Below are 8892 nucleotides of genomic sequence, written 5' to 3' on the forward strand. Positions count from 1 at the left end.
AGAGTCTGTGATTAACCAACTCTCTTATCCAACTTTATGTATGAGGCCTATTACAATAATTTCTTCAAACTTAGGAATCTGGGAGCTATTCCATAAAACCTGAAGGATTCCTCAGGAAGTATTTCCTTGGGGTAAAATAACAAAGTAGGAAATTTCAAAACACACACATGTGTGCCCATACACACGATGGAAGCTGATAAACCTCTGTAAGAAATAAATGCTAAAAAAAAAAAAAAGAAAAGAAAAAGAAAAAAAAAGAAATAAATGCTGACAATCAAGGGGGTCTGCCTTGAGAACAACAAAATGGGACACTGGAGTTATTAAAGCCAAAGAAAGTTGTCACTGAAGTGCAGCTGGCTTCCTGGTTGAAAAAGTGTAGAAATATCCAATGACAGTTTATAAAGTAGCTTAAGAATTGGTCTGGGTGCCTGGGTGGTTGAGTCAGTTAAGTGTCTGCCTTCAGCTCAGGTCATGATCTTATTAGGGTCCTGGGATCAAGCCCCGCTTTGGGCTCCCTGCTCAGTGCTGAGCAGGGAGCCTTCTTCTTCCTCTGCCTCTGCCCCCTCCCCTGCTTATGTTCTCTCTCTCTCTCTCTCTCTCTCAAATAAATAAATAAAATCTTTAAAAGAAAAAAAAAGAGTTGGTCAGTATCAGATGAGCTGGGCAAAACACAGCTGATGTGGGCCTTCTACTGGCTGGTGTTGGTGCCTCATGACACGTGAGGACTAGAACCCTCTGTCCTTTGAACCACAGAAGAGGGGTAAGCCAGGGCACCATAGTCCCCGCCCCTTGTCCTGTGCAACCAGGACACAGAAGCTCCCAGGCCCCCTCCAGCACGCCCAACACCATAAGGGCAGTTGGACCCAGGAGAACTCCAGAGCGAAGCCCTTCATACCCCCAAAGAGTGTCTCCTCCATCTCAGTCTTGGCAGGTAGCCATCAGGCGTAGAATGTGACCTGATTTCCCAGCTCTTTGGTTCTGGCCCCGCTGAGAGCCGATTCTTCTTCCTGAATTCAGCCCAGGTGGGGAGTAAGTCACACAAATGCATATTTAAAAGCTGAACGGAATTCTTATTTGGAGAGCAAGGAATTAACAGGGCTCAAGCAGTGGCCATCACTTGCCTGCTGTACCGATCTTTTCACAGAAAGCATCCTGGTTAAATATGCAATGATTATAACGAAAGCCCCTTTGGGGGCCCAGGAGCAAAGGGAAACTCAAATTTATGTCAAAAACTGAATGTGAATTGGAGAAAAGATTACACACACATGCAAAACCTTTAAAAGGTAAACATAAAAGAAATGTCTGGCTAAATTTATCTCTTTGTCAGTGAAAAATAGCCTAAGCCTTTGCCAAGTGTGTTGCCAACTCTTCAGTTGAAGGAAAAGACAGAGATGCTGACTGTAGAGCGGCACTGTCAAGCAGGACCCTCAGCCCTGGTGAAAATACTCTGCCTCTGCACTGTCCAAGACCCATGCCGGGAACCACATGTGGCTCTAGGGCACTTGACAATGTGGCTAGTGGGACCAAGGAGCTGAATTTTTTATTTTATTTCATTTTAATTCATTTTACACTAAAATGCACATAGCCACACACAGCTGGTGGCCAAGGTATGGGGTAGCCCAGCTATAGACACTCCAACTCAACAGCTGACAGCGTTTTTTCTCCCTCCAATAAAACTAAAATCACAGTCAACCAACAATATCCACAACTGCCACCAAAACACTTAGTACCTCTCTACAGGCTCCGGCTGCCACAAACTCCGAAAACTTCAGAGCAAAAGAACAGAAGATGAAAGGAAGTGATCCCAGTGTGTCATTTCTGGCCACGGTGCTGTACCACCCGCCCCCCCGGTTGATGTGTCTATTATCCCACAGCTTCACAACTTTGGCAATCTGTGCTTGCAGACGTAACCTCATTTGCAAAACCAGAACATCACAGTCTCTTCTCTATGCCTAGGAAACGTGAAAAAGTGAACTTGGGGCAAGTTACTTAACCTCCCTAAGCTTCGGTTTCCTCAAGGCTAAAGTGCAGATAAGAATAGTCCTCGCTTCTCATGAAGATTAAATTCAAAGAATGCATGTAAAGTGCGTAACAGTGCCTGGCAAAGAGTAAAGTGCTCAGCAAGTGGTAGCTATAATGATCAGTTTGTTAAGAACAATAGTAAAATCTGAAATTAAAAAAAAAACCAGTGCCACTAAAGTAGAAGTTTACAGTCGGCAAGTTTTCCTAGGCTGAAACACTTTGAACCTGTTTACCAGGCTATGGTAAAGTATCCTCTAGTGAAATACATCTTGGGGACATCTCAGCATTCACTGTCAACACACAGATGGGCAATCACCCACCCAGTCACGTACCACGAGTCCCCAGAATGGCTCAGCCGGTATTTACCATGCCCCTTACTCTGTGGCAGGCACTGTTCTAGGCCGTCAGATCAGAACAGTTCCCAAACACAGGCAACATCTCGAGATTCTATGCCACCTCTCATCTGACCCCTCAACCTTGGCCAGATGAGAATATTTCATTCTGGGGTCCCACGCAGTCGGAGGGGGGCTCTGTTTCTGTTTCCTGCATCAGCCAAGGCCAGGTTTGGCTGCTGGTCCACAGAACGGGACTGAAGGGTAAGAGAACCTGAGGGGAACCAGCCCATTTTCTCAGCCAGGACAATGAGAGGGTGTCGACAGGTCATGTTTCTCACTGACAGGCCAAATCACTTTAACAGGAAAGCTGTTTTCTGAGCCTTCAAAAAGCCAAATCTGATCTGCCTCACAAAGCAAACATAACCGCTTTCAGCAGCCAGCTGCGCAAGCCAGTGAAATCCAATGGGAATCTCCTCCACCAAGTTCACATCAACCAGACCAATACGTCAGAAATCCCCCCAGGAGTGGCTAAGCAGAAGTGTAGTGGAATTCTGTGGGTTTGGGGGGTTATTTTTTTTTATATATATATAGAAAGCACTCAATCAATCTCCTTTCACAACCAAGGGTACATTTCCCTGTGGAATTCCCTTCTCTGAAGATCTCTACAAATAAAATATTTGTCTGATAATCTGCAATAATTTAAGTGTAAACTCACTCACTGGCAGAGTCAGAGATTTCTCACAACTCCTCCAGCTATAAAACAACATGCTTCGGACTGTCTCGGGGGTCCAATTTCTGCACCCCTCCACTGGAACACTGGTCAAACCATGCTCTTGACTTTGAGATAGGAAAATAGGGTTGTCATATCTGGAATCTCATACTTGTGTTCTTTGCTGGTAGGACTGTAAAAATGGTACAGCCATGTTGGAAAAGGATCCAGCAGCTCTTCTAAGGTCACAGACACCTCTTCTTCAACCTACTGATTCTACTTCTAGGCATTTACCCAAGAGAAATGAGAACATATGTCCCCGAAAGATTTATACACAAATATTCATAGCAGCTTCGTTCCCTCTACCCCCGAAAACTAGGAATAACTTGTGTGTCCATCCGTAAGGGGGAATGTATTAACAAACTGTGGTATGGACATATCCTGGAATATATAACTCAGCAATAAAAAAAAAAAAAAAAACACCACCAAAATACTGATATACACAACATGGATGAAACTCAAAAATAGGCTGAGTGGAAGAAGCTTTACACAATACTGTAAAATTCCACTTACAGGAATTCAAGAATAGACTAAACTAACAGAAACAATCAGCAGTGGTTACCACTGAAATGGGGGCAGGGACTGACCGGGAATGGGGATGAGGAACTTTCTGAGGTGATGGTAATACTCTCTATCTTGCTAGCAGCTAAGTTACACAGGTGTACACAGCTATCAAAACATTATGCAAATATCACTCTCAAGATTTGTGCATTTCACTCTAAGTACATACATTCTACCTTAAGCAAATCATGAACATATATTGAACTCTGAATAATAAAATGTGTGCTGAAACATCTAGGAGTGACCTGTGCCAATGTCTGTAATTTCCTTTAAAGTGCATAAAACAGTAAGTTGGGACTTATTGATGGATGGGACTTAAATGAGACTTAAGATGGATAGAGGCATGAGTAAGTTGACAGATGTGTAATAAAGCCAGTACCGCTAAACTACACTCTAGATACGGGTATTGGGGTGGTTACCATTCTTGCAACTTTTATATATTTTTTAAAATGAGATAGGTGGTGAAAGAGTCATAATGCCCTCTCCTTAGCCCGCAATTTAGAAATTTGGCGAGACACCCATGCCCACCAAGCCGTAGGCCCATATAGTTTCAATTCTGCTGAAAAGTGAAGATTGGAAGAACACAAGTAGCTTTACAGGAACTCCCATCACTCATGCCAAAGATTTTCTGCCTGTTTCCCTACAGACAAAGCAATTATTTGAATGGAAGCCAAAAATTCCTGCTCAAGAGGGAGAAAAAGAACTCATTCCCAATTTGTTCCCTTTCAATTCCTGTACCAAACTATTAGCTAACTGCACAACACTCCACTTCCATTTGCCCCCACGTGCATCAAGCCAAAAGACTAACAAAGAAAAACCACCCCAGCGACTTGATAAAACAGAGGATGAGGTCCAAGCTCTCAGGACCAGAATCCCAGCTGAAGGCAAAAGAGGATGCAGAGTCACTTCTGAGGTTAAAGTGATTTCACTGAGGTTAGCACACACGCATGCACCAAAGAGCCCCAAACAGCTTGTTGCTTAACCCCTCTGTGGGGTCTGGTGACATCTGGGGTCACTTGAACTTCGTAGGGAATTCAGCTGTTCAGAGGTACAAATTAGGAATCCCGGCAGCCAGGGACACGTGGGGGTGCATAGCGTGCCCTACCCACAGGCCCAGAGGTCGCTCGCATTACCCCGCCTTCCTTCCTGGCAGGGCCTCACTTATCCTGAGATGACACACGATGGCAGGGGCTGAGACGCCTGGCCTGACTGTGCACCCAGCATCTGAAAACAGCTGTACCAATTACAAGAAGGAACTCTTGCTGGAAACCCAGGGCATTTGTCCCAGACTTAAAAAACATAAATATGCTTTTTGTTTGTGTAAGTCCCCCCCCCCCCCAACAACTCGCTGCCAGCACCCAGGGTCCCTGGGGATCACCCACAACCACACAGGGCAGCTAAGCATGAGCACGGGGAGGCAGCAGGGCGCGCGCCTGGTGGCACTTTTGGCTTCCAAGAGGTTCTCGCTGCCAAGACGGCGATATCCTAGGTCAAGGGCACGGCCCTGGTCCGGGGAGGGCAGGAGCGCCGCACGCCGACAATCGGGTTTTCTGGAAGAGACGCCGCCGCCGCCCCGCCGCGGCCCAGACCCACCCCGGCGTCCCCGGAGCCCGCGAAAGTGGGTTAGGACGAGGAGAGGAAGCCGCTTAGGGCCGGGGACTCCCGCGCCGCGAGTCTCGGCGCCTCCGGGGGCTGCGGCGCGTCTGCTCGCACGTACCCGGCACCCCCGCGCCGCACCCACCTGGGGGGGGAGCACGCAGAAGGGCAGCCGGAGCCGCCTCGCCCCCGCCCCCGCCCCCAGCCTCGCGCCCCCCGGGACCCGCACCCCGCGTCAGCTCCTGCCCGATCCTGGCCAAGGCCCCCTGCGGCAGCGCCCCAGACCCACCTGTGGCCTCGAAGCTTCCCCCCCCCGGCGCCCCCGAGCCCGCAGAGCCCACGACCCCTAACAAACTGCTCTAGGTGCGTCCCCCACAGCGTGCCAGTGTGAGGATTTTTCTTTCTTTTTTTTTTTTCTCCAAAAAAAGTTGGCCAAGCCCGCCGCGTGCGGTGAACGGGCGCCGACCGCATCCACGCCGGCCGGGGCGGTGGCGGCGGGGCCGTGCGGGGGGCGCCCCGGGGCGCGCGGGGTCCGGCGCGGCGCGGTCCGCGGGGCCGTGCGGGGCCGTGCGGGGCCGTGCGGGGCCTGCGCCCGCCTCCCCCGGTCCCGCCGCGCGCCCACCTACCGTAGGGAGCCGGCGGAGGGAGAGGCGCCGGCGCGGGCTCCCCGACACAGCGCGTTCCGTCCCGGGAGGAAAGTTTGTGCCATCCAGAGCCCGCGGCGCGGGGAAGGCGTGGGCGTGGGCGGGGGCGGGGGCGCCGGCGGGGCGGGCGCGGGGCGGGCGCGCTCGGTGTCCGTCCCTCCCGCGATCCGTGCGTCCGTCCCTCCGCGGAGCCCGCGGCCGCCGCGCTCCCGCTCGCTGCGCCCTGAGCCCGGCGCGCTCCGGCTCCGGCTCCGGCTCCGGCTCCAGCCCCGACGCGCCCCCGCCGCCGCCGCGCGTCCGCCCGCTACACTTCCTCTTCCTCTGAACTCATGTGCAAAATATGCCGCGCGGCATCTTCGGGGGAGCCGCGGGCCCCGCGCCCCCTCGACGCCCCGCGCCGCCCCCTGCGCGCGGCGGGCCACCTGCGCGCCGCACACGCCGCCCCCGCGGGCGACCCCGCTGCCCCTGCGCTGCCCCTGCGCGCCGTGCCGGGGCCCAGCGACCCGCCCTCGCGACCCCTCCTAACCAAGGCTGTGCGCCGCGGGGGTGCACGCAGGGCACCGGCTGCCCCCAGACCTGAGCTGCGTGCCGGGGGGTGACTGCCAGCCACCAAGGTGCCGCTGGCTGAGGGTCTGCGAGGATCACTGCGCGCACCTGTCCTCCCCCCACTCCACAGGTGGCCTTTACTACCCGCCCCTCCCCCCGCCAGGCTAAGTTACCCGAGTTCGTGATTAACGAGGGGGATGATGCCACCGGCTCCTTGCCACACCCTATTCCACCCACTTCAGGTGACCAGAAGGTAGGAGAAGATCTGGCGAGCCATCTTGGCCTGCAACTCGAGGTCGCCCAAAGGAGACAACTACATAAAGAAAGCACCGGGGCAGGGCTGACTTAATAAAGTGAGAATCTGAGGCAGAGAGCCCATTAAAAAGTTTTGTTTTGTTTTTTTCTTGGAACTTTGTAAACAAAGCAAAAGTACAACGTAGGAGGTTAAAAGCAGGACTCCTAGAGCCCGTTAGGGTTGGCCTAGCCTCCCTACTTACTCCCTGTGTGATTTGGGTAAGTGCCTTAACTGCTCTGGGCCTGTTTCCTCATTTGTTAAATAGCACTTCCTCGTGGGTTTTAATGTGTAGTGTTTAGGAAGCACTCTATAATTTAGCTATTATCATTGCTATTATTAATTTTATTATAAGAGGGCCGCAACAAGACAGCTGACATGATCTTAATTAATTATCTACACTGTCTGGTTGGGCAAAGAGGGGGCCTTCAGGCATTGGAGCCCACAGAGTGGTGGGCTGGTTTCGGGCCCCAACAGTGTTTTAATGAGGTCCTTCTGGTACTAATAACAATCCCCCCCAGGGGGTAAGGAAGAGCTATTTTGTTTTCAGGAATTCCTGTTTCTCACACAGCCTGAGATTTTCTTCCTTGTTTTCTTTTTCCATAGCCATCCCAGTTCTGTGTTCCTCCCTCCTGCCCCCAACACTATATTTGTTTGCATTTTGCTCCTTTGCCTTTCCAGCTCTCCACTCGCTGGCATCACTCACCACCACCATTTCCAACTTCCCCGGCTCTCCTCAGCTTGCTCTCTGAGAGAAAACAACGAGACCAAGGGACAGCCCAAGTCCAGGTCCAAACAAGAGTGTGTTGGGGACACAAGGGTCCAGTGGCACCACCTCGGTTTTGAACACCCACCTATGAAGCCAAAAGGAGGGACGGATCTCTATGTCATTTATCTGTCAAGGCCTTGAGTTTCACAAGTCAGGGCCCATCTGAAATCTTTCTGATCCTTTCTAATCCTTACCTCAGAGAAAAAAAGTAACATTTATAGGTATTAACCAAAAGTTCAAAAGTACACATGGAGTATTTAAATGAAGATAAAAAGAAAAGTGGGGGAATGTAGCAGAAATGGATTGTAGTTGGCGGAAGAAGTTTTATGTCTTTTAAGCAAATCATTTTCTTTTTTTATTTTTTTTAAGATTTTATTTATTTGTTCATGAGAGACACACAGAGAGAGGCAGACATAGGCAGAGGGAGAAGCAGCCTCCCCGTGTGGAACCCGATGTGAGACTCGATCTCAGGAACCGGGGATCACACCCTGAGCCCAGGGCAGACGCTGAGCCGCTCAGATGCCCCAAGCAAATCATTTTCACTCTATAAATTTTTGCACATAAGTTTTTTTTAAACACCTGATCATTGGGGTTAGTAAATTATTCTGATTCCGTTTTCTTCCACTTGACATTTTCCTGAGCACTAATGATGTGTAAATGTCTGAAATGTCTTTTTCCCCTGCTTGGATCTGCCTTTTTTTTTTTTTTTTAAGGGTTTTCTAGAATTCTGGACCTTTCCCCCTCGATATTCTGCCACTTCCTAACCTGGGACCTAGTAGGTGTTCAATAAACATTTATGGAATGAATGGATGAGTCATTAGTATCCAGACTTTCAAGGTTCTGTGTAACCTACATTGAACATTATCTGAAATATTCTAATTCTCTTTCACCTGGAATACCCAATGAGGAGTCAACGCTGGGTTCATCTGCGCTGTGTAGAGATCAACCTCGATTTTCCACTTGGCTGCCATGGACTGGCCAGCCAGGGGATAGACCCTAGGCAACTGGGACTCACCTCTGACTGACCTCGCCTACCCGGCATCAACCCCAAAGATGCTGGAAGTATATCCTGGTGGGTTACCTTGGCAACCTCACAATGTCATCTGTTAGAATGTCCTAGGGCGGCAGCTTTTAATTCTATCACAGCGGTCTCATCGGGGGTCATGTAATAGTGCTGTTTTTCCTCTGCTCACACTTCCTCCCCCTATGATTTAACACTAAGTACTCAGGGAGGGAGCTGAACACGGGGAAAACCAAGCTATTATAGCACGACAGGTCACAGATGGCCCCAGAACTGGGATCCTGAGTGTTCGCAGTCAATAAAATGCAGGCCCCAAGTTAATGGGGAAGCTGGTTCT

At 50.4% G+C, this 8892-nt stretch overlaps 1 protein-coding gene across 2 annotated transcripts in view; it reads right to left on the minus strand.

The window, feature by feature from the left end:
* RFTN1 (raftlin, lipid raft linker 1) overlaps positions 1-6759 on the minus strand; it is a 200115-nt gene extending 193356 nt beyond the window's left edge. The window contains exon 1 of one of the 2 annotated variants that reach the window (XM_077865297.1): positions 6647-6759. The gene's annotated coding sequence lies outside the window, so the exon portion shown is untranslated. Of the gene's footprint in view, positions 1-5909; positions 6051-6646 lie in introns of those variants that run through there. The other variant, XM_077865296.1, reaches the window with a different exon arrangement.
* Between the last annotated feature and the right edge of the window lie 2133 nt (positions 6760-8892).

This window comes from Canis aureus, chromosome 22 (genome assembly GCF_053574225.1).
Source record: "Canis aureus isolate CA01 chromosome 22, VMU_Caureus_v.1.0, whole genome shotgun sequence".
NCBI lineage: Eukaryota > Metazoa > Chordata > Mammalia > Carnivora > Canidae > Canis > Canis aureus.